The 26820-nt window shown below is 39.6% G+C and overlaps 1 protein-coding gene across 3 annotated transcripts in view; it reads left to right on the forward strand.

Moving 5' to 3' along the window:
- DISC1 (DISC1 scaffold protein) overlaps positions 1 to 26820 on the forward strand; it is a 403772-nt gene that overhangs the window by 236532 nt on the left and 140420 nt on the right. The window lies entirely within an intron of this gene.

Genomic DNA, 26820 nt, shown 5'->3' on the forward strand with positions numbered 1-26820 from the left:
CTTTTATTAGAGAAGTTATACGTTTACAGAAAAATCATTTAGAAAACACAGTCCCTGTTTACCACCCCCTCCCCTCACCCCTGGGTTTTCCCTATTGTTAATACTTTGCATTAGTGTGGTAACTTTGATACAATTGATAAAAATATATTAATATAATTATACTATTAAGTATCGTCCATGGCTCACAGTTGGTGTCACTGTTTGGGTTGTGCAGTATGTACAGTCCTATGAGTCTTTGTAAATTTTTATTCTGGTAACATGTATACAACCTAAAATTTCCCCTTTTTAACAACATTCGAATATATAATTCAGTGCTGTTAATTATGATCACAATGTTGTGTTACCACCAAACCATCTAATACCAAAACATTTTCATCACTCCAAACAGAAACTCTGTACTAATTAAGTATTAACTCCCCATCCCTACCCTTACCCCAGGCCCTGGTAACCTGTGTTCTAGTTTTTGACTCTATGAATTTGCTTATTCTAATTATTTCATATTGGTGAGGTGATAAATATTTGTCCTTTTGTGTTTGGCTTATTTCACTCAACATGATGTCTTCAGGGTTCACCCATGTTGTCAAGTGTATCAAAACTTCATTCCTTTTTACAGATGAAGAATATTCCATTGTATGTGTATACCACATTTTGTTTTTCCATTCATCTGTTGATGCACACTTGGTTTGCTTCTGTCTTTTGGCAATTGTGAATAATGCTGCCATGAGCATCAATGTGCAAATATCTATTTGAATCCCTACTTTCAATTATTTTGGGTATTTTCCTAGAAGGGGGATTGCCAGGTCATATGGTAAGTTTATCCTTAACTTTCTGAAGAACTGTCAAACTGTCTCCCACAGTGGCTGCACCATTTCCCGCTTCTATAAATAATGAATGTCTATTCCTGTATCACCACATCCTCTCCAACACTTGTAATTTCTGTTTAATAGTAACCATTCTAGTGGGTATGAAATGGTATCTCATTGTGGTTTTGATTTTAATTTCCCTAAAGGCTAATGACGTTGAGCATCTTTTCATGTGCTTTTTGGCCATTTGTATATCTTCTCTGGAGAAATGCCTATTCAAGTCTTTTGTCCATTTTATAAATTGGGTTTGTGTTTTTGTTGTTGAGTTGTCGGTTTTCTTTATAAATTCAGGATATTAAACCCTTATTGGATATGTGGTTTCTACATACTTTCTCCCATTCTGTGGGTTGTATCTTTACTTGTATGAGAGAGTCTTTTGATGCACAATGTTTTTAATTTTGATGAAGTCCCATTTATTTTTTTTTCTTTTATTGCTTGTGCTTTTGTTGTAAAGTCTAAAGAACCATTCCCTAATACAAGGCCCTGAAGATGCTGCCCTGTGTTTTCTTCTAGGAATTTCACAATTTAGGCTCTTATATAGGTCTTTAATCCATTTTAGTGGATTGTTGTATATGGTGTGAGGTATGGGTCCATTTTCATACACTGGCATATGGAGATCCAGTTTTCCTAGCACCATTTGTGGAGAAGACTATTATTTCCCAATCGAGTAGACTTGTTACCTTGTCAAAAATCAATTGGCTTCAGTGGCAGAGGGATTCCAAAAGGAGCCGAGAGGTCACTCTGGTGGGCACTCTTATGCACAATATAGACAACCCTTTTTAGGTTCTAATGAATTGGGGTAGCTGGTGGTAGATACCTGAAACTATCAAACTACAACCCAGAACCCATGAATCTTGAAGACAACTGTATAAAAATGTGGCTCATGAGGGGGGACAGTGGGATTGGGGGGGCCATAGGGATCACACTCCCATTTGTCTAGTTTGTGGATGGATGAGTGGAAAGGTGGGGGAAGGAAACAAACAAACAGACAGACAAGGGTGCCCAGTGTTCTTTTTTACTTTAGTTGCTCTTTTTCACTTTAATTATTATTCTGGTTATTTTTGTGTGTGTGGTAATGAGGGTGTCGGGGATTGACTTTGGTAATGAATGTACAGCTATGTAATGGTACTGTGAACAATCAAATGTACGATTTGTTTTGTATGACTGTGTGGTATGTGAATATATCTCAATAAAATGAATTAAAAAAATCAATAAACATATCATCCTGTCTCATTAAAAAAAAAAATCAGTTGGCTATAGACAGCGGCTTATTTTTGAACTCTCAATCCTATTCCCTTGGTCTGTATGTTGTCCTTGTGTTAGTCCCAGGCTGTTTTGATTACTACAGCTTTGTAGTACATTTTAAAACTGGGGCATGTGAGTTTTCCAACTTTGTTCTTTTTAAAGATGTTTTGGCTATTTCGGACCCCTTACCTTTCCATATAAATTGATGAATGGATTTTCCATTTCTGCAAATATGGCTGTTGGAATTTTGATTTGGATTGCATGAATATGTAAATCATTTTGGGTAAAACTGACATCTTAAAGATATTTAGTCTGCCAATCCATGAACATGAAATGTCCTTCCATTTATTTCTTTTAGCAATGTTTTGTGAAATTTATTCCTAGGTATTTGGTACTTTTAGTCACTATTGTAAGTGAATTTTTTTCTTGATTTCCTCTTCAAATTGTTCATTACTAGTGTATAGAAATACTACTGATTTTTGTATTGATTTTGTGCCCACCCTTTGCTGGGATTTGCTAACTCTAGTAGCTTTGTTGTGGATTTTTCAGGATTTTCTATATACAGGATTTTCTATATATGTCATCTGGAAATAGGGAAAATTTTACTTCTTTCTTTCCAGAGTGGAGGCTTTTATTTCTTTTTCTTGCCTAATTGCTCTGGCTAGAACTTCTAGTACAATGTTGAAATAACAGTGATGACAGTGGGCATCCTTGTCTTGTTCCATGATCATAGAGGGAAAGCTTTCAGTCCTTCACCATTGAGTATGATGTTGGCTGTGGGTTTTTCTTATATACCATTTATCATGTTGAAGTTTTCTTCTATTCCTGGATCTCTAAGTGACTTTATCAAGAAAGGGTGCTGGATTTTGTCAAATGCCTTTTCTCGGTCAATTGGAATTATTTTTTTCCTTTGTTTTATGAATGTTAGTGTATTACATTAATTGACTTTCTTTTGTTGAATCATCCTTGCATACCTGGGATAAATCACACTTGATCCTGTGCATGTTCTTTTAATGTGCTGTTGGATTCGTTTTGCTAGTATTTTGTTGAGAAATGTTGCATCTGTATTCATAAGGGATAACAGTCTATTCTTTTCTCATTGTATCTTGATCTGGCTTTTGTATGAAGATGGTTTTAGGTTCATAGGATGAAAAGTGTTCCCTCCCCTTCAATTTTTGGAGGAGATTGAGAAAGATTGATGTTAATTCTTTTTGGAATGTTTGGTAAAATTTACCAATAAGGACATCTTGTCCTGGGGTTTTCTTTGTTGGGAAGTTTTTGATGACTGATTTAATGACTTTACTTGTTATTAGTCTGTTCAGATTTTCTATTTCTTCTTGAGTCAGTGTAGGTAGTTTGTGTGTTTCTAGGAATTTGTCCATTTCAGATAGGTTATCTAATTTGTTGGTGCACAGTTGTTCATACTATCCTCTTATACTTCTTTCATTCCTGTGGGGTCTGTTGTAAAGCACCCCCCTCCCTTTCATTTCTGATTTTAGTTTTTTTGCATCCATCTTTTTTTCTCTTTGTCAGTCTAGCTAAAGGTTAGAGATTTTATTGACCTTCTGAAACAACTTTTGATTTCATTGATTAGCTATTTTTATTTTCTATATTTCATTTATCTCTCCTCTAATCTTTGTTATTCCCTCCCTTCTGCTCCCTTTGGATTTAGTTTGCTCTTCTTTTTCTAGATCTTTCAGTTGTGGGGTTACGGCTCTGGTTTGTGATCTTTATTCTTTTTTTAATGTAACATTTAGAGGTATAAATTTTCCTCTTAGCACTGCCTTTGCTGCATCTCATGAATTTTGGTATGTTGTGTTTTTGTTTACATTTGCCTCAAGATAGTTCCTAACTTCCCTTGTGACTTCTTCTTTGACCCCTTGATTGTTTTAGTGCGTTGTTTAGTTTCCACATATTTGTGAATTTTACAGTTATCCTTCTTTTGTTGATTTCTAGCTTCATTCCATTGTGGTTAAAGCAGATACATTGTATAATTTTAATATTTTTGAATTTTTTGAGACTTGTTTTGTGACCTAACATATGGTCTATCCAGGAAAATGACCCTTGTGCCCTAGGGAAAAATGTGTATTCTACTGCTCTTGGTGAAGTGTTCTATATACATCTGTTTTCTATCTATCTATCTATCTATCTATCTATCTATCTATCTATCTATCTATATATCTATATATCTATCTAGTTGGTTTAGACTATCATTTAGGTCTTCTATTTCCTTCCTTATGGATATTCTATCCATTATTGAAAGTAATGTATTGAAGTCCCCTACTATAAATGTAGAACTGTCTATTTCTCCCCTCAGATCTGTTAATATTTGCTTCATATATTTTGGGCTCTGCTGTTAGTTGCTTGTATGTTCCTAATTCTTCTGTCTTCTTGTTGAAGTGACCACTTTTTCAATTATAGTGACCTTCTTTTGTCCCTCAAAACAGTTTTGAGTTAAAGTCTACTATAGCTACCCCAGCTCTCTTTTGGTTACTGTTTGCATGGTACATTTTTGTTCCATCCTTTCACTTTCATCCTACTTGTGTCTTTGAATGTAAGATGAGTCTCTTGTAAACAACATATTGTTGAGTCAGGCCTTTTTTTTTTTTTAAATCCATTGTGCCAATCCCCATATTTTGTCTAGAGAGTTTGGTCCATTTACATTTAAAGTAACTACTGATAATGCAAGACTTTCTTCTGCCTTTTGTTATTTGTAAGTCATACCTTTCTTTGACCCCCAATTCTTCCATTAATAACTACTTCCATATTTATTTGATTTTGAGTATTGTACCATTTTGAGTCCCTTCTCATTTCTTTCTGTATATATATTTTCATATATTTCTTTGTGGTTACCTTGGGGCTTAAATTGAACATCCTCAATCTATAACAATCATATTTGATTTGATACCAACTTAACCTCAGTAGCATACATATGCATTGTTTCTGTATCCCCATTTCCCCACTTTTTTGGTGTACTTGGTACAAATTATATCCTGTAGCATTATATGTCCACACCCATAGATTTATCATTAATTTTTATGAACTTGCATTTTAGAAACTGTATGAAATAAAATGTGTTGTTACACAAAGTAAAGACAATTCAATAGTACTGGCATTTGTAATTATCCATAGTTACCTTTACCAGAAGCCTTGTTTCTTTATGCTACTTCAGTCCACTGTCTAGTGTCCTTTTCTTTCAGTCTGAAGAATTCTCTTTAGCATTACTTGTATGGCAGGTATACTGGTGATGAAATCCCTCAACTTATTTATTTATTTATTTTTTTATCCATGAACATCTTAATCACTCCCTCATTTTTGAAATGTATTACCAAATATAAATTTCTTGGTTGGAAATTATTTTCTTTTAGTACCATAAATACTTCGTCCTTTTTGTCTCCATGGTTATTGATGAGAAATTGGCACTTAATCTCATTGGGAATCCTCTCTACATAATAAGTTGCTTTTCTCTTGCAGCTTTCAGAACTCTTTACTTGTCCTTGGCTTTCGACAGTTTGAGTGCCTTGAGTCTGGGTGTGGTTCCTTTTGAGTTTATCTGGCTTGGGCTTTTGCTGGGCTTCTTGAATGTGTATATTCATATCTTTTGTTAAATTGAGGAAGTTTTTCTGCCATTATTTCTTTGAATATTCCTTGTGCCCCTTTCTCTCTTTCTTCTCCTTATGAGACTCCCATAATGCTTATATTGGCAGGCTTAATGGTGTCCCACAGGTCTCTTAGGCTCTGTACACTTTGAACTTTTTGAGATTTAGTCCCTGAGCTGTTTGTTACTTAAGTTTATCTCCAAACTAGTGATATGACAGAGGTATCTTTGAGTGCCCAGAGCTAACAAAACAAACCACTCCACATTTAAAACACCTTTCAAAGTCTTTGCAAATTGTCTCTCATTGGTTGTTGTTCTTCATAATTTAGCCCTCCTGTCAATAAGATTAGCCTGAGGTATATGGGAAGTCCAGAGTCTCTTCCACTTTTCTGTGTCTTGTCCTGGAGTTGTGCTTGTTCATGACCTTAGGAATTCTCCTATTTACAGGAATTGGAATGTCCCTTCTATTCCCTATGAAATCGACTCTCTCCCTCTCCCAGGTGCTCTATTTTATGACTTAAAGCAGTAATCCTTTGCCCCAGCCCACTTGGACTTCAGTGTTTCTTGCTTTGCTTTAGCTCTCTGCAAGCTTCTTCTGTCTGCAGGGCGACTTCTGGGAGGGAGAGCCAGAGAAGATTTTCCTGGTTTGACTTTTGTGCTCACCCATTAGATTGGCACTGACATACAGGCACCACAGTGTGCACATGGAGGTTACTCTCTTCTCTCAGTTACACGGCCAGAGAACTACAGTGGGAGTGTAGGGTGGCTCCACACTGTGCTGGGGAGATGACTGTGTTTTACAATTTCAGGTTCTTTTTGAGTCTTTCCTGTTGTTGCTTTTGGTAAGTTTTTTTTTTTTGTTACTTAGGAAATTTCATTCCTCTGAAAGGACATACTCACCGCATTCCAAATAACTTTTTTCAGAGCCTCATTATTATTTAATTATTTGTAATTTTTTCCTGGTTTAACTGCAATAGTCCCTATTTCTTAAGTAACATTAACCTATATTTTAACTTGTCTTACATTTTGGTAGATCTTTAGTGATTATGCAGCCTTATGAGGTCATTTAAAATCAAGTTGAGACCACAGGATGTAGAAACAATTGCAGTAACTTTTGGTATTTATCCATATTCTTCTCCTAGGATGTTCTCATACTACTTGCATTGTTAATAAAGTGAATATTCTGCTATCTTCTGCTGGATTTAACATATTATCTAATTGAATGTGCTACACATTCAGTGTTTACTCTGATTACAATACTTCCTTAAGGAGCTGATTGAGTACGTCATTGCACAGCTGATTCCTTTTCCCTGAACGTTTGTTCATTCATCTGGAAGTCCTATGAAACTTCGTGTATGTTCACTATATTGACTATTGACTAGAACCAGTGGTGTGCTTGTAAATGTTTAACAATGAGCATTCCAGAAAATAATGAAGCCCTGGTTTGTGATGCTTGCCAATTTCCATGGTGTAAATATTCCTATCCTGCTGATTTCAAGCTACCAATGTTTTAACAAGTGGCTCACAAAGTTCCTGACAATTTGGAGATTGGTTCTTTCCAGCTTGTATGAGTCAGCTCCAGCACAGCAAAATTGATGACACTTATATTACTTTACAGAATATAAAAACATTTTTAATATTATTTCATTTCTGATTTACAAAACTACACTGCAGACTAGGTACAATTATTCCCATTTTAAACATGAGGAATCTGAGACTTAGAGGCTTTAGCAACCGAGGAGAGCTGTGATAGCTATTATTAGGCAGAGCAGCATTGGAATTCCAGCTCCAGCTTAGCATTCTTTGTGCTCTTGACGCTCACGACAACTGCTTCCCATCGTGAGGATTCCCTTAGTGGTGCCATATTTGGATTATAAAGGGGTGCACCAAAGAAGTGACTACTCAGTGTATAATTTTTGGTAGATTATTCATTTGGTAATTTGACCCTGCCCTTCAATAATAATAGATTGCTTAAAATGGAACTTGGTAAATTTTTTTCTGTGAGGTTCAGATGTTATTTTCATCTTCAAATGAAGTGTTTGAAGTATCATTGCTTTGTAATATTTTATTACTTAAGGACAGTTTTCTTTTTCTGTTTATGTTACAAAACCCAGAAGCAGAGGACTTCTTCATTGCTCTTCTTTTATAGAGGATTTAAAAAAAAATGTCTCTGTGCCACTTCAGAATGACCCAGGAAACATTTAGACATCTTTGTTACATTGCAAATTATATTGATTTGGCAATGTTTTCAAATCATGGGTGTGGTAATCTCAAAATGACTTGCAACATGGAATGCTCATTTATTGGATACTTCTTGATTATCATACTCTGTTGGAAGTACTTTATAAATATTATTTAGTTTGCTTCTCACCTTGAAGATAAACACTAATGTTTTTAGTTTGCAAAACTGACACTTGTAGAGGTTAAACATGCCCACATTCATATAACTTATGTGACAAAGCTAATATTTGTACCCATTCGTCTTACTCTAAAGGACTTACAAGGTTTGTATATGATAAATTTGGTCACACCATTTGAGAGAGTTATAAAAGACAAATGTGTTTTCTTCATTAGCTTGCTTGTAAGTACCAAGCTAAGGCAAATATAAAGTCTGAAATGATATCCACTTGGGACCTGCAGGCAAATTGCCACAAAAATATTGAAATAATAAGAATTCAGTTATGATTGACATGGTTTATAAAATGTTCTTATAATGGAAATATGGTTTTATGTGCCAAATCCAGATAAATTTGAACCGTTTCCTTTTAATAAAACAATATTGTTTCTTTCAGACCCTTTGTGTAGAATAAGCTAATAATACTGTCAAAAGACAGATGACAACTTTTTTTCTCATACTAGAATCATTAGGAAAGTTCATCTGTTTCTTTGTCCTGAACTTTTTAAGAAAGTGGGATAATAAGTCCCTTGTTTCTAATCTCCATAAGAATAAAAGGATGATAACATCAATGTCTTTTCCACTCCCCATCTTTTGAGGCCTTATGGGAGGAAATGAACCACTCTAAATCACAAGTCCATGAGTGAAACTCAAAATCAAAGAGGGTATTCAGTTCTTCCTTTTCTTGGGGAAATCATCACTGTGCCCCCTGGAGAGAAAAATGTCCCTCCCTCTTGCACAGGGGAGTTCTGTTTTAGTGGGTCTGTGTAAAAGGGCTGTAATGGCTGACACCTTAGATAATTTTTTATAAAAATCTTTTTCATATGTCGTTTTTCAGAGTCTAGTCAGCTGGCGGTATATGGACGTCTGAGCTTAAACATAGTTTTCGTCATACAAAATTATTGACAAAAACGTGCAACCACCATACTTATAAAATAATACTCATAATTTTTTACTAATATTTCTGAGAGGAAATTTTCAGATAGAAGCAAAAACAAACTTTAGAAGTTTTCGTGTTCTTTCGTCACTTCATACTCTCATATATTTAGTCTGGATTTCAAGAAAGTCTTGGGTCTCTGTTTCTGTGACTTAGCAGGAGCTGGCTCTTTCCATATATCAGCATTGTTATTAAAAACTCTGAGAATTGTGACACTATTTTTGGGCACTTTTTTGTTTGTTTGTTTTTATATGTGAAGTCCTGTGTTCATCCACTCATTCTGCACTTGCAGATTATTTCACAAAGAAGGTAATGTACCCCCCCCCCCTTTTTTTTCTATTTGGTCAATAAAATTGTAATCTTAGTACAGCTGAATCTCTTTGGGAAGTTCTTCAGTTATATAATATAGAGAGTCTTCTACATTGTGGCCATGGTAGAGTCAGACCAGTTTTCAGTTGAGATCACAGAATGATCACTGAAGGACCTTAGAGGTCACCTGCTGAGTCTCTTGATTTAGAAATCAGCTGAGGCCCAGAGAAATCATGCTAATTGCCAAGGTCGTATGGCTAGTGAGTGGGTGAGCTGCAAGTAGAACCATTCTTCTGACTGGTATACCTAGAGCTCCTTCCTTACTAGCATGCTGACTTGGTCAGTCTGGTAATTGCTGTATTTGTGCTGATACTTCATATTTGAACTCCTCATGTCTTTATTTGCTTTGGAAGGACATTTTCTAGAGTCATTCGTAATGGCCACCTCTTAATGTTTGCCAAAGACCACCAAATAGATTGATCATTTACTTTGTTTATGTCAGAGTGTTTATATGTCAGCATTAGATGCTGTTAGGAAATTCAATGAGGGTAAAATAAATCTCCAAGGCTCACTCAAGAGGGGAGTTTGTATTGCCTCACTAAGCCCTTCCAGACATCATTCTGTTGTAGTAAAAAAAGAAAATAATCTTTAGTCCAATAAAATAAACGTCAAGTTGAGATTTAAAAGTGTAAACACCAATGAATTTGCAGTTTGGCGTACATTTTCTTGGCAGTATGGCCAGGATGCAACTAAGAAATCAAGGAGTGCAGAAAAAAGTCTTGGAATATGTTCCATTTATGAGATTCTCCTTAATGTACCCCTTTAGAGAAGGAACCACTATTCCCACGCTACTTGCACTGGTTGAAGTGTTAGGCTTGAACTCTTTCTGCAGTTCCTCATAAAGATGCTTATTTTATTTTATTTTAAAGGCCATTTGTTTTCTCTTACTGTTCTTATCATAAACTTTACTTCCCTTCTTGTATTTTAGGCATAGGAAAATTCTTTTGGTCAAAATTCTGACTGTATTCCTAACACTTTCAGCAGGGATTGTTCTGTGCTGCTTTCATTATAAACTGTACAGAAACGACGTTTGAATAGACCCTTCTTTATTTGAGAGGAGCTTGGTAAAAGAGAAAAGCAAAGGAGGGTTATTCCATTGGCACAATTTGTTAATCTTCTGAAGTTCAGCAGTTCTGAGTTTGACTGTTGTTGACTCTAGACTTTTAAAAAATTACCTGTTGAAAAGAAAGACTCTAGACCGGGGACAGTATTTTTTTCAAGGGCAGAACAAATAGCATCCTTAGGTGAGAGAAGCCAACACTCTAACCAGTCTGCCTCTTTGTTACACATTGTATGTGGGATCCTCGGGAACCTCAGCAGTTAGAGTTGAAAATGTGAATTAGGAATATGGTATTCTGGAAACAAATTTATGAGCATTTGATTTTTATTTGTGTGCGTGTGGCATGTTAGATTTGTCTTCACTTCCTGGGGCTGCTGTAACAAAGTACCGCACACTCGGTGGCTAAAAACAACAGAAATTTATTGTCTCCCAGTTCTGAAGATTGAGGTGTTGGCAGGGCCATTCTCCCTCTGAGATCTCTGGGGAAAACCTGTTCCATCCTCTCTCCTGGCTTCCGGGAGTGGCTGGCAATCTTGGCGTCCCTTGACTTGTGAGAGCATCACTCAGTCTCTGCCTCCGTCACATGGTTGTCTTCCCTGTGCATCCATCCGTGTCTCCTCTCTGCTTCCTAAAAGGTGGATTAAGGGCCCACCCTCCACTGTGACATCCTTTAACCTTATTCATTCCATTGGCAATGACCCTATTTCCCAATCAGGTCACATTCACAGGTCAGGGGTTAGGACTTCAACATATCTTTTCTGGGGCACAATTCAACTCATGCATATAGTCCAATACCAAATGTGCTAGTAAAAAATGTTTAGTGATTACCTCTTACCTCCTGTGCACAGACTTCTAGAAGAGCCTGGTATTTGAGTGAGTTCCTATAGCATGCAGCACATCCCCAGCTCCCTGGCCAGGAAGCCTGTGCTCCAGCAGCACACCCCTGCACACTCAGGGAGGCACTCTGCAGGGAGGCAGAGTTGCACTGAGCAAAGGACATGGATCCAGTAGAGCCTGAGAATTGAATTCTAGTGTCAGCTCTTCTATAAAATGACCAGGTGATGTGGGCAGGCCACTTTTTCCTTTTGACCAGAGATTTCTCAGCAGTAAAATGAAGATATTGAACTTAATTATCTCGGAAGTCATTCTAAGCTCAAACAATTCTGTGATATTGTAGAACAATAATAACAACCAACAGCTAACATTTATTATTAGGTTCCACTTAATATTTAATGTTCACAATTACCTTAGGAGAGAAGTACTAGGATGCAGAGCCTAGACATGGAGAAGTTAGTAACTTCTCCATGGGCAGCCTGCAAATTACAGAGCTTTAACTTGAACCGAGAGTCTGACTCCAGAGCCAAATTCTCAACTACTACTAAATTGAAAGAGCACTTAAAAGAGATGGTGTCACAATAAAAAGGAAAAAGGAAAAAAATAAAACCACGTCTCCTACTCTAGCCACCATGCTTTGTGGATTCTTCTTCTAACCTTGATGAAAGGGTATAATTAATCGGTAATTAGTATAATAATAGGGTTTCTTAAGGAAGGGATTAGGAAATAGTCATTGTTGTCCTTTGGACACAAGAGGGCGCTGTAGCAGAGCTTACTCTGTGCACATCCTCTGCCTTATAAGGGCACAACTTCCTGGAATGAACTTAAAAAGAAATATGTCATTTCTAAGACCTCGTTTATCAACTTGAGATAACCAATTTTTTTTTGCCTGTGAAATTCAGAATAAAAATAACAAATAAATCAGCATAATCACATTCCTCCTTGCTGACGACACCGGTTTCTTGAGGCCTGGCTTCAAATCTTTGGCTTGAGTTACATTGTAGGGTTCCTGTGCTCTCCTAATACCCACCTTGCCATAATGCTCCAGATGGCTGTCTTCTTAGCAGTAGATAGAATTAGCATGATAATGAGGGATAGTTTATTTAAATCTGCTTTTTAAAAATCTTTCATTACTTATTCACATGTATGGTTTAGTTATCACACTGCTATCCCATGTGATCAAAAGGAGAAAGATTTAAAGAAAGTAGTTCTTTAATATTCAACTGTTAAGCCTATTTTTCTTCAGATGAGAACAGGCAGCCCAGATGAGCTGGAGTCGTTTGGTGTCAGCCTCCCCCTGGGTGGACGCTGGAGGTGGTAAAGAGTGGTTTGGAATTGTGCTTAAGATAATAATAATCATTTAGGGAATATCAGGGAACCCAGGAGAAGTCATGGGAGAGTCCCAGACAGATACAGAGATGCTTTTAATTAATTAGGCTGGTGGTAACCCCTCGTGAAGTGTGCAGGACAGGAGGAATTCATTTTCAAACCTTGTAGGAGTCCAGGCTCCAGCACACAGCCCCTGGCCTGTGTGCTATTGCTGCTCGGCCTATCAAAAGTTTTTGTCTCTTACTGTGCTGATACACAAAATAGATCTTCCTGCACAGTTATATTTGTTTAGGAAAATAAAAAAAAGGAAAGATCTTGCAATTAATTAGAAACTGATGAATTGGGAGCCCTAGTTAGGAGACGGTTAGAGAGAACACTGTGAACGGCTTTAAAAAAGGACACCTTTTTAATCTACTGAGTCTTGAATAATTAATTGGGTAAGGCCATCTGTTGTGGTTTCGAACTGTATGTACCCCAGAAAATCATGTTTTTAAAGCTAAATCCATTCCTGTGGGTGTAAACCTATTGAGATTACTTCAGTTAAGGCATGGCCCAGGGTGGATCTTAATCCTCTTATTGGAGTCCTTTGTAAATGGAGTGAATACAGAGAGAGTGAGAAAGCCATGAAGCAAGAAGCTGAAAGCAACAGAATTTGGAAGAGAAGGGAGAGACCAGCAGATGCCGCCATGTGCCTCGCCATGTGACAGAGGATTCCAGGATCGCCAGCAGCTGGTACTCAGGAAGAAAGCATCATCCTGACGATGCCTTGATTTGGACATTGTCACATCCTCAAAACTGTAAGCTTGTAAGCTAACAAATTCCCATTGTTAAAAGCCACCTGATTTCATGGTATTTACTGAAGCAGCCTAGGAAACTAAAACACTATCTCTAGAAGGTGAATAGGATACTCAAAACCCCACTACTGAGAAGAGAGAAAGAAAAAAAGCGGCCACTCTAGCTTCCCTCTGCTAATATTCCATTTGTGTTGTAATGAGTGTACTTTGGCATTGAGTGAATGTTAAAGCTACTGCTTAGCTGGCTGGCGGACAAGAAAAAAATCTCAGAGGACACTCATCTCTGAAGGAGTAAAAAAATAAGGAGTTTTTTCTGCTTTTGTTAAGAGCCATGTGGGTGTGGCATTGGGTGAAGCACCAACCTGAGATTTGGGGGTAAGCAAAGGAGAGCTTTGATGACAACCTGGCCTTCAAATATTCCTGCTCTTTTCTCTTTTTATGCTCTATTCTGCTTCTTTTCCTGCGTCTCATTTTTGCCTTTTGTTCCTATACTTATTTCCTCTTTTCACTTTCTTCTTTTCCACTCTGTCCTTTTTTATTCCTCCTTCCCCCTTTTATCCTGTTTCTCTTATTATATTTTCTTTCTCATTCCTTTCTTTATTTCGTCTTAAGGACTTGCTGATGGTTTCATAGGCAATAGTAAGCTCCACAGCTACTCCTGAGGACTCATGGAAGCTGTTGACTCCTGGGCTTTTCTTAGACCAGCCTTTAGCCATTAAAGCAGCTGTTAGCCTAATAGAACTTAAAATTTTTTTCTCTTTGTGACAGAGATGAAGAAGATAATAGTATGAAATCATATCTAGGGTCTTTAGAACTGAGTCGCCAATTATACATTTTTGAAACTAGTAATGGAAGATGTTATAATGGAGTTATTAACAATTAAAATAAGAGGTGAAATATGAGTTGCCTTTCCTTTCACCCCTTACTTCCCTGAACGGAGGGAGGAAGTGACATTATTGGATCTGTAATGGGAAGCTCTTTAGAAGATTAGTAGAGAGAGTGTTGATCTTGAAGAGATCTAGGTTATATTCAAAATAGTCAAAAATATCAGGTTACTAGAGAGAAGGAAGGAAGGAAGGAAGGGAGGGAGGGATGGAGGGAGGAAGGAAGATGGGGTAGAGGGGAATCTGCTTGAAAAGTATACACCCAAAAGTGAGTCGACCCTTTCACAGATGTCTCTTAATTCAGAAATAGAATTGCTAACTGTCTCTAGTGAGGGGTGAAAAAAGTCAAAATGTCCTCCTGACTAAAATTATGTAAACCACAGTCCTGGAAGTTTTCAGTGTCGGACTATCTTTGTAAAGATCTTGAGGTGAAGAAGCTTGGGGACTGGTTCATGTGAGGAGTTGTCTTCATTTCCTGGGGCTGCTGTAACAAAATACCATAAACTGGGTGGCTTAAAACAACCGACATTTATTGTCTCACAGCTCTGGAGGCCGGAGGTCTGAAATCAAGGTGTGGGCAGGGCCGTGCTCCCTCTGGAGGCTCCAGGGAAGGACCCTTCCTTGCCCCTTCCAGCTTCTGGTGGTTCCCACGTGCTCCTTGGCTGTGGCTACATCACCCCAATCTCTGCCTTGTCACATGGCTTCCTTCCCTCTTCTTTTAAGGACACCCATCATTAGATTTAGGGTTCACCTTAATCCAGTATGACCTCATCTTAACGGATTACATCTGCAAAGACCTGATTTCCAAATAAGGTCACATTCTGAGGTTCCGGGTGGAAATGAATTTTGGGGGGATCTTACCTTTATCAGCTGTCACTCTTTCTTGGATAAAAGCTCTTATTATCCTTTGTTCCCCAGAGGAGACAGGTCCCTGACAAGAAGAACACAAGGCTGAATATCAAACTAGAAAAGAGTTATGAAAAGAACCACCTTCACAGGGCACTGCTGGAGCCCACAAACACTGAGTTAGTTGGCTCACGGGTCCTGGAGCCTGGGGACAGGCTGGGTTCTCAGAGGAGGCAGGAAGCGAGAGAAGTAGAATGAAGAAGGCATGGGAGGCAGGGCTTGATTACCTCACCGTCTGTCTGCCTAGAACCATCATGAGATTGTCTTCCTGTGAGAACATCATTCCCAGGGCTGGACACCAGGTGGCAAAAATATAAGCTCTGTTCACCACGAGGGGCTAGGACTCTCCTTCTTCCTCTCAGTGACAGGTAAATATGAAGTCATACTTGATTAGGGTGGGCCCTAAATCCAATGACTCGTGTCCTTATAAAAAGGCCAGGTGAAGACACAGAGAGACACGTAAGGAAGAAGACCAGGTGAAGATATGGAGGAAGATTGGAATGCCACGTCTACAAACCAAAGGACGCAAAGGACTGAGGCAACCATCAGAAGCCATCAGAAGCAAGGATGGATTCTTCCCTAGGGTTTTCAGAGTGAACATGGCCTGCCAACACTTTGATGATTTCCGAATTCTAGCCTGATAAGTAAGAGGGCTCCATGGGCATCCAATTTAGTGATCAGAACAAAACATCCACAGACCATTGTAATTTTAAAGTCCTTTCTGAGACCAGCTCAGCTGAAAGTTCTAATTATAGACACCCGTCTTCTCCCTCCTTTCCCTATAGTGCATCTGATTTCATGTAGTGGTTGATCTGATGGTCTCCTGGGAAGTGGATACATGTGGCATCTGACTAGCCTTGTGATGAGTAGTTGGCCAACATGCTGCTCTTCTGTGACCTGCTGCCCCGAAGCACCTGAGTTATTTGTTGTTTGGAATCCGTGGTGCGCAGGTGGCAGCTGGGGGTAGATTGGGGTACGTCTCCCCAATTGTGAGTCCATTAATACCCACTCCCCTTCAGCTTAATCAGTAGCAGCATGGACTTGTTGCATGTTAGAAGCTGGGGAAATTGACAGCACCCTAAAAAGGCTATCAAAACATGTTAAAGAAGATTCATAAGAATAACTTTTATTCTTCACTATTGCTGTCATGTTAATTTATTACAGATTTGTTTAAAGATTAGCAATTAGTGTTTTCATCTTAAATTATTATGCCATTGTCCTTCCTCCATTAACTGAGGTATGCCTGATGGTCTTTATAAGCAATGAAATGACTTATTTTAAAAACTGATTTGCATTAGATTTTAAAGAATAAATATTTTACTCAAAGGTATTTAGTTTTGGAAGACTGTGACTGTAGTTTCACTCTTTGATCCCGTTTCTGAGAATAAACTTGAATCCCAAGTTTTGTAAGCCATATGCAGCATTTTTCTTCTTATAGCTATTGGGGGCTGGGGGTGGGGGCTGGCCCTGCCTGGAACAGGGCAGATCCTTTGCATGGTTCTTGTCTCAGAGGTAGCTTTAGAGCAAGGCCAGGTCTTTCCCACTTCCCTTTCTTGTTGGTTGGTGACTGAAAGTCTAGGGTCACATCATTCGTTTGAAGTAGATGTAACATGCATATACCCTTACCCTTTGCAGAAGGATGCTATTAGTTGTCATTTTTCTCCTCAGAGCTCGGGTAGGTTCTGAGGACAGCTCTTGAGAAAAATAAGAGAAGAATGGGTACATTTGTTTCCTAAGGCTGCTGTAACAAATGACCACAACTGGGTGGCTGAAAAACAACAGAAATTTGTTCTCTCTGTTTCGGAGGGTAGAAGTCTGAAATCATCAAAGTGTTGACAGGCCATGCCCACTCTGAAAACTCTAGGGAAAAATCCATCCTTGCTTCTGATGGTTACCTGCAGTCTTTTTTGTCCTTTGTGGCATTCCAATCTTTGTCCATATCTTTACCTGGTCTTCCTCCCTACATGTCTCTGGGTCTTCACCTGGCCTTTTTATAAGGACACCAGTCATTGGATTTAGGGCTCACCCTAAACAAGTATGACTTCATATTTACTTGATTACATCTACAAAGACTCTATTTTTAAATAAGGTCACATTTACCTGTACCTGGGGTTAGGATGTCAACACGATAGAAAGATCTGGGTCTTTCTAAAGGAAAGATACACTCCAAGGAAAGGGGATGGATAGGGAACCAGTTGCTGGGACATCCACAGTCATACTTGTTTTAATTTATGAGTTTCTCAGGTGACATCAACAGTGAACACTCTTCTGCCCACAGTTATGACCTGGTCCTTTCCTTTGACCAGATTTGTGCTATCTGTATGGAAGTATAGTTGAGTTCAAATGATTTGTGGCTGGTGGTTTTTCCTCATGTAGGTTAGATATAAAAACCTTCCTGTTGGTGGTTCTCACCACATTTAGCTAATTGTGTCTTAACCTCCACCTCTTTGCCTGATCAACTGCCCCATTTCTTTGCTTAAAAGAAGTCAGCCCACCTTAAATTCTGCCTCTCAGCCTTCCAGTCTGCTGCTGGTGCATTTTCCAGCAGCCTCTGGATCTCCCATAATGTCTGAATTTGCTTTCAGGTATCCTTCAAATCTTCTTACTCAAATAAACTCAACTTCAGCCTTTATTTTGATTTCTGCTTGTTGACAATCTCTTTCCCTTGTGCTGTCACAGGCTCTTGCTTCTGGGCTATAGGGCAGAAGACTGTGATTGACAGTCTTTCTTCCATTTTTTCCTCTCTTTTTTGATGGTAAGTTTTGTTTTTAGATAACACAGGAATAGCATTTTGAGTCCAGATTGAATGTCTATAACAAGATCAAGATTCAGTCATACAGCAGTTGGATGACACCACTCATTGATAGCTAATCTGAACCATCTCTCTCCTCTTCCTGTTGGTCTCCCCAAATATCCTTTCTTATTTCATTTCGGAATCCTTTGTCCTTGGGATTGAGTACTAGCTTAGCTATCGATGAAAACCTTTAGAATGTGTCTCATGTACTACCTCAAGCAGGTGGCACATGATCTCAGCATTCTACAGGAATCTTAGTGTAGAATATTGTTTTGATTTGGCAAAACAGCCTGTGATATTCTTTGTGCCTTCATAGTGCATGTCGGCGGAGAGTTCCCTCTATAGTCAGCAGATTGCTGTCTGCCCAAGCCCTGCTTGGCTTCCTACAGTTTTGTTCTGGGCCAGGCCCTGAGACAGTGAGAATTGGCCTGGTATTTTCCTCTGTTTTTGAGTAGAGTCTGAAAATAGGCTGTATTCACTTACTCCTGGGGTCAGGGACTTGGTGAGCTTAACCCCAAATGCCTAAATCAGTGTTTACTTGTAGACTCTCTACCAATATCTCTCCATGCCTGAATGATTTTCTCTCCATATCGCTCATTTATGGGATCCACCCTTAGGCTTCAGTGTCCTGAACAAGGGGTGCCACATACCACTGGTTGTTGCACAAGGGCTCCTGCTAAGGGGGTGAGTCAGGACTGAAATTCAGCCCCAACTTTGCATGCCAAGCCGTGCACCCTGGCTCAGGGCTGCAGCTGCCAGTTTCATATCATACTGAAGGTACCATCTGCTCACTCAGCTTTTCCCTCTCAGGTTGCATCCATTGAAGGGGAGCCTATGTTCTAATTTGGCCATGGTTGAACAGAAGCCCTGCTCTGAACCCCACCCCTCAGCTGGTTCATGCCACATCCTTTCTTCAGGAACCGACTCTACCAATTTCCAGGCTGTGGTATCAATTTGTCAGACCTACTTGATCTGTGCTATGGCACCCTGGCACAGGTGAAAAACAGTTGTGCTGCCATTCCCAGCCCTGTTCCTGTAGGACCTGATGCCATCCAAGTTGATGCTGTCTTTGCTGGCTCTGAATGGCCAGAGTGAACTCTATCTTCTTGGACTTGGAAATTTGGGGCTGCAGCAGGGATATAACCCTAACATTGCCCCTTCACCTCACCCCTTGCCTGAGCACCCGTATTAAAACAGTCAGGCAGAACCAATTATTTCTCTGAACCAACATAATCAGAAGCTTTTGGTTTTGATAGCTTATTGAGTTGATGAGAATTTCCCTCTGATGATACCATACTTTTTCTAAAAATAGCTTTTAATATAAACTTATGAACATAGAACATGTGAACAATTTCTTACAAAATTTCTACGCCTTTCATGACCAACTCCTGTTTATCTCTAATGACAGAGGGCAGGTCTGGTCTCAATGAAATCTAGAGTTATTACAATGATCTCCATATAATAATTAATTTAAATATCATCTTATTAATATGGTCAGATTGACCTTTGGGAGTAGGCTCTTCCTGCAGAGCATGGGGGTTTGAATCTCCTGTACCGGGTATGGGTCTCCCTGGCTTCTGGAGAACCGACTGTAACTAGTTGGTTCAGCAATGCCTGAATGGGCTCCAGCTCTGGACTCTCCCTGTCTCATCACTGATACCCGCTTTCTCCAGGCCCACCCCTGAGGAGAGACCAGGAGCAGTCCTGTCTGACAGCCTCGTCTTCAAACCTGAATGACATCAGCAGGGTCAAGTAGTACTTGGGAGTGTTCACTGACAGGGCCTGAAGACCATTTGGGATGGCAGAAGACAAGAGGGGGTAGTGAAAGAGAAAAAAAGAGTAGAGGCAGTGAAAAGATAATTAGAGAGGGAAGAGGAAATAAAGTATGACTCTCGTGAGTGTGTGTGTGTGGGGGGAGGGTTTGGGGGAGAGTGACAGCATTTATGAATTGCTTCAAGGGCCACCGAGTGTCACCCTTGGCAGATGCCACACATGGCTTTACCAACTGCTCTCTCTCCTGCTCTCCCTCTTCACTGCCACCTATCGTAATGCAGAAGGAGCCTCCCTAATTATTTGCCATAGATTTACCTTCAGAGCTTTGAAATGTCCTGTCTTGCAACCAAAGGGGAAACCCCAGCTTCCTCTGGCTTTTTTTTGGTCTTGGGAGAGTGTGTGGGATTCTGCAGCCCTGAGGCCCTTATTGGGGTACCTGGAGAGTTGGGGGCTTGGGGTGGGTGGGTGCTGGAAGTCTTCACAGGACTCCCTGATTAGCAGCACAAGACCACATGATTGAGACATACATGGACGATGTTATTGTCTGCGTGGATCAATACGGGTGTCTCAAAAATGCAAATTTTATTTTCTTACTTGATCATCTATATCTACTCTGTTGAGCTAAGTAGGTATTTTATTCCCTTAAACATTGACTTTCTTTTCTTTTTTTTTTTTTTTCAATATCCCATCTTAGTAATGAAAAGAAAAATACATGTCATACTTGTTCTTATTAGGTTATTTCTCTCCAATTGATTGAAAACTCTTTCTTAGTACACCCAAGTCCTTTTCTTGATTTAACAATGTCAAAAGCTCCTGAATGTCCAACACTGATCTAGTGATACTTAGGGTGGCTCCAAGGCCACGGCCACTGTCTTCCCCCTTAACAGGCGCCCCCTCCCCAAGTCTGGTGTGTTGGCTGAAGATAGAGTCAGGGAGAGTCTTTATCTTGAAAGCATCTACATAATAGATTGAAAAACTAGTCTATCTAGGACCGAAGTTGTTCCTAGACTTCTGCTTATTTTCCATTTCTTTACGGACTACTGTTTGAAATTCTGCTGTTCTTTGTATACTGTAATTTACCTTTATGTCCCTCTTTCCATCTGTTCTTTAAAAAAACCCCACTAAATTTTAGTTTAGATCAATCCAGATGACAGGAGCACAATCTTGACAAGGCTTTGGAAACTAGTAGAAGAAAATTCTCATTAAATTACTCACCCACTCAACTTATTTTCCATATACAATCTATTGTTGTGGTTATTGCATATTTTCCAGATAAGTGCGTATTTCAGAGGCAGGTTTCTTGCACCCCAGATAAGTAATTATTGGGAAAATTGGCTTTGACATACGCTTTCAGTTTTCATATTTTCTTTTACATTCCTGGAATAAGCTCCCATTGAATGTAATTTCTCATTACCATATATAAGGATGTGTTCCGGGCATTCCCTCATGAACTTCAGTTTATTTCCCATGCAGAGACTATTGTGGAAAAAGAACGTGAGAGACCTGACACCCTTCAGAGGCAAGGCCTTAAAAGGCACTTGACTTCCAGGGTCTAATCCCACAAGGACCATCTCTGTGCTCAGATGCTGGTAAGATCTCATGCCATAAAATTTTCATTTTAAAGAGACCTTAGAAGGAAAAGCCATAATCTAAATATTGAGTCACCACAAAAGATTTCAGAGCCCTTTCCCGGCCTTCCCCCAGTAGGGCAGCCTCAACCCGTCAGTGCCCCGAATAAGAGAGGACGTAGGAAGCACCAACTGTGGTTTACAGATTATGAGTTGAAAGCCAAGAATAGGTAAGCTATATATAATAGCACTAGAGATCTGTGGCAAAACAAAGTTTAACCTGATGAGCAGTCAAAGTATTTGTTTTAGCATCTTTCTGTGATAGCCCTTGCCCGAGGGTCTGCTGCAGCCCCCACCCCGTGATCCACCCCGTGACCCACCCCGTGACCTGCCCCCTCCACACAGGTACATGCAGCCCGGACTGCTCCTGTCCCTCCACACTGCAAAATGGAGCTAAAGGGCTGTAGTCTTGGCAGATATGGAACCTTACCACAACCTGTTAGCCCCTTTCTTTCTTCTCTGTAAGAGACAGGAAATGATACATTACTGTCTTTTGGGGTAGGAAGACATATAAGGTTCCCTAAGTGAAATTGCTTTGTAAATTACAGATCACTCTACAGACGTAATGCCACATTGTTATTAGCTCTGTCAGTATCTTCGCTTTTGGGAAGCTGCCTGTTGATGCCCCAAAGATGGGAAGAGCTCTTCACCAGGGCCTCTTTTTCACATCCTTCCTGGGCTGAGAGTTCCCCTCCTCCATCACTGTTATCACATTTTTTTTCCAAATAACTTTTTACTTTGGAATAATTTTAGGTTTACAGAGAAGTTGCAAGATAGAACGGAGAGTTCTAGTATACCGTTCATCCAGCTTCCCCTAATGGTGGCATCTTACAAAACCATGGTACATTTGTCAACCCTAAGAAGTTAACCTAGGAGCAATCCTAATTCAAACTCTGTTCAGATTTCACCACTTTTTCCACTAATGTCCTTTTTCTTTTGCAGTAAACAATCCAGAATTTAGTCATCATGTCTTCTTGGTCTCCTCTGGTCTGTGATAGTCACATATGCTTTTTGAGTGGGAATCATCTTGCTTTGTATCTTGCACCTTGTCTGGTATACTTGCATCTTGTCTGGTATACTTGCAGGTGACTACAATTCATGCTACCTTAGCGATATCCCTTGGTATAAAGAGGAAAAGGAAGAAATATTTACGAGTCACATTCAATTTCTTAGATTTCATTTTCTATTTGCACTATTGATACGAGGGCACTCCAGTGGAAGATATTGCTTTATAGTAAATAGAAATTTGATGAAGCTTTCTCATCCTTGTTTCACAATCACAAAGCCAATGGGCTATGTTTTTAGGTACTGTTATGTGCGCTTGAAAATGGTTAAAAGATTGTAGTACATGTTAGGGTATTTTGAGTTTGGAAGGATATGCAATTGAGATGTCATAGGGTTGTTCTTATATAACAGTCTATTACTGATTTGAAAACTAGAATAAATAGAGTACTCATAAAATTTAATGGAGTTCTCATATGAGGAGCTAAATTGAAAGGATTTAAAAGTTATAAAGACAAGTTTTACCAGCAACAAGGATATTAGGAATACCATTAAAGAAAATTCAAGTAAAAAGTTTCAAGCTGTCAAGGAAAATGTGTTCAAGCCCTAAAGTCAAAATCAGATCATTTCTGCAGAGGCTGGGTACTGGAAAAGGCAAGGGCCTCTCCACTGCATAGGAGACTGAGTCCCAGGACAGAAAGTCTGAAGTGGAATTCTATGGAGAAAATGTTATTGAATCTCCAAAATTCCAATTTTTATACTGAAAGAGGGCACCTTAAGTAATTTTAAGCAGTGATGCTCAAATATTAAGCACTGATTGAGCTCAAATAAAGACTTCCAAGCTAACACACTTCAATTTGTTTTGTCTTTCCCCACTTAAAAACTTTTTTTTCATAGTACTCATTAAAAAAAAAAATAAAACACAATTCATCCCATTGGTAACTGTTTTAGTTTTCCTGGCTACTGAAGCAAGTACCATGCAATGAACTGGCTTAAACAATGGGAATTTATTGGTCCATGGTTTTGAGGCTAGGAGAAGTCTAAAGGAAGCATCATCAAGGCGGTGCTTTCTTCCTGAAGACTGGTGTTCTGTGACTGGCTGCCGGTGAGCCTTGTTCTTGAGCTCCTCTGTCACATGGCAACACGCATGGTGGCCTCTCCTGGCCCCTCCCTTCTCTTCTGGGTTCTGTCAATGTTCATCTTTTGGTTGCTCCCTCTATGGCTTTCTCTCTGTCTGTCTGAATTTCATTCTGCTTACAAAGGACTCCAGTAATAGGATTAAGACCCATCCTGATTGAGGTGGGCCACACCTTCACTGAAGTAACCTCATCAAAAGGTCCAACTTACAATGGGTTCACACCTACAGGAATGGATTAAGCATAACATGTTTTCTCTGAGGTACATAGCTCCAAAGAACCACAGTAACTACCTGAATTATTAAGAATATCATAGTTTAAATGAGATACTAATGAAAGTACTAAAACTATTTCCACCAGAAACTAGAGTGCAGACATTATATTAAAAACCCTCAGGGTCTGTTCTAAGCATCATCTAGATGTGATCATAGAAAATTGGCTCTCTACTGACCTCACTTTGACATCAAACTTGACTAATCAATCAGTGGAACTCGATATAAAACATGGGTTCACACCCACCACAATGTGGACCAAGACCAAAAATCTGTCCAACCTGGGGTATGCAATTCAACCTCCTCCCATCTCATATTTCTTTTAGCATCTTGATTCCTTACCAATATGTACCAACAGTGGTGTCAGCTCTCTGTGCTTGCAGCCATGAAGAGCAAGCATGCCTTTTACAGAAACATTATGGATGTCACTGACTCACCACAGCTGCAGTCTGGATTATAAAGCTTAGTGCCTTCACATGGTCTACCCTCGGTCCCACTGGTTTCAGCATCCTGGAATCCCAGAATTCTGTGCAGCAAATGAGCATCAAGGAGGCTTGCAGTGGTGAGTCATGACTGTGATTCTCTATACCTGCTGCTGCCTCAAGGACAGGTGTGTGAACTTCTTTTGGCTCTCCCACCTCCCTTTGTTCCTCCAGTGTTACTAGTGAAGTGTGAAGCCTTGGGGATGTGAAGGTTTCCCCTGGACGGAAAATGGCCCAGTGGAAGCCGCAGCACTGGTGCTAATCTTAAGCCCAGCCAAAAGGCAAGCCTGGAGGGAGAGTGGGACTGGGGTTACATGATCAAAGGGTCAAATCAGCAATCACAAGGGAATCTCCCCCACAAGTCACAAACTAAAGATAAGAAAGGGGACATTTAGCTTAACATGAAGGTGCCCTCTCTCAACCAAGAGGCACCCACAGTTAAATACCCACAGTTCTGTTTGATGGCTAAAATGAGTCTGATTTCAGAGCTCAACCTTGTGCATCCAGGAGGATTGAATCAATAACCTCAGATATCTTTTTCATGTACAATATGCTTGATCTTTGTGTCTGACCAGTTGTGTAATGTCCTGGAGCACTAAGGGGATAAGATCATGTTCTGCAAAACAAGAAGTATTACTGTTTTCCCACTGAGAAATCTTAAGATGCTCAAGCTAGGCTGCTTGAATTCTAATCTTATCTCTGGTACTCACTACCTGAGTAATTCTGGACAAATTACTTCAGTGCTCTGAGTTTCTGGCTCCTCTTAAAGTTGGTGTTCAGTGGATGTCAAGTATTAACATTATTTTAGGCATTCTCTGTGATTATGTGATGCAACTGTCCACTCTTAGCCCAGTGGTGAAATGTATGTGCTCAGATCAGTTTTTTTTTCCCATGTAAATTTGCATGGCTATGTTTTTACATTTAAGTAAAAAATATAATTAGAGAATGGGAATAATGACTGATCTGTGTGGAATCAGGCTTATTTATACTCAATAGATACAAATCAAAAGTAACTTAATAGCTGAGTTCAAAGATGTAAAGAGTGTCTGGAAAAAGGAAATTTAGTGGTAAGTATCCCAATTCATGTTCACTGAAGGCTAGATGAGGATGAATGAACTCAAATTGCAGCAGAAAGGAATTAGATGTTAAAAATGAAACTTCATAATTTCCAAGGATAGTCTTTTGAGATGTCTGGATGCAATAAATGGAACTGCCATCTTATACCAGTTCATGCTTTCATTTCATACATATTTATTGAGCATATACTATGAGCCAAGTGCTGGGCTTGGTGCTGCACATCCAGTGATGGACAAGACAGATCTGCAGGCTGACCACGAGGACCACACATCTAGTGCAGGAGACAGACATCAACCAAATGCACACGCAGGTCATTATAAATGGTGAGAAGTGCCATGAAAGAGTACCCAGAGCACTGGGGGCATGGCAGGGGGAAGGTCTCCCTGAGGAAGTAAGGTTTGAGTTGAGATCTGAAGGATGAGTGGAAAGTAACAGGTGAAGGGAAAGGGAAGAGTCACCCTGGGCAGCCGAGCAAGCAGCCGGTGCAAAGACCCCAAGACCAGTGTGGGACTGGTGGCTGCATGGGAGAGAGATCATTGAGGCCCTGTGGCAGGAGCCAGAGAGACCTGGTTAAAGACACAGGCAGGAACCAGACAAAGCAGGTTCTTGTGGCAAGTTAAGAACTTGGATCTTTACCTTAAGAGTGATGGAAAGCCATCAACTTTTTTTTTTTTTTAACTTTTTTATTGAAGTGTAACATGCCTACAGAAAAGTGTCCATTCAGGTACTGCATGATGAATTTTCATAGTGAAGGACAAGACAGATCTGCAGGCTGACCACGAGGACCACACATCTAGTGCAGGAGACAGACACCAACCAAATGCACACGTAGGTCATTATAAATGGTGAGAAGTGCCATGAAAGAGTACCCATGAACACTTTGCACATGGCACCTGGATCAATAAACAACATTATGAACATCCCAGAGGCTCTGCTTGTGCCTGCTTCCATGCCCAGCTTGCTCTAAAGGTAACCCCTATGCTGACTTGTAACACCCTAGATTCATTTTGCCCATTTTTGAACTTCATGTAAATGGAGTCATACAGTATATATATTCTTTGTGTCTGGCTGCTTTTACTCCACAATGTGAAGCTCATCACGATGTTGCTTGTAGCAGTGGCTTATTGTGTGAATTTAATTGGTCACTTCTGTTGATGAACATTTGGGTAGTTTCCAGTCTGGGGCTCTTTGGACTAGTTTTACTGTGAGCTATTTGGTGATTGTAGTTCACCTTTCTGTTGGTTGTTTTCCTAAGAGTGGAATTTCTAGGGCAAAAAGTCTGCGTATGTTCAGCTCTAATGGATGCTGCCAAGCAGTTTTCCAATGTGGTTGTTCTGATTTGCATGCCCACTACATTGTGTGAGGGTTCTCATAGAAGGTTTTGTGGACAGCAATGACATAGTACAATGCGTAGTTTTCAAAGACTGTAGGCTGCTTGGAGG

This window comes from Choloepus didactylus, chromosome 2 (assembly GCF_015220235.1).
Source record: "Choloepus didactylus isolate mChoDid1 chromosome 2, mChoDid1.pri, whole genome shotgun sequence".
In the NCBI taxonomy this organism is placed as follows: domain Eukaryota; kingdom Metazoa; phylum Chordata; class Mammalia; order Pilosa; family Megalonychidae; genus Choloepus; species Choloepus didactylus.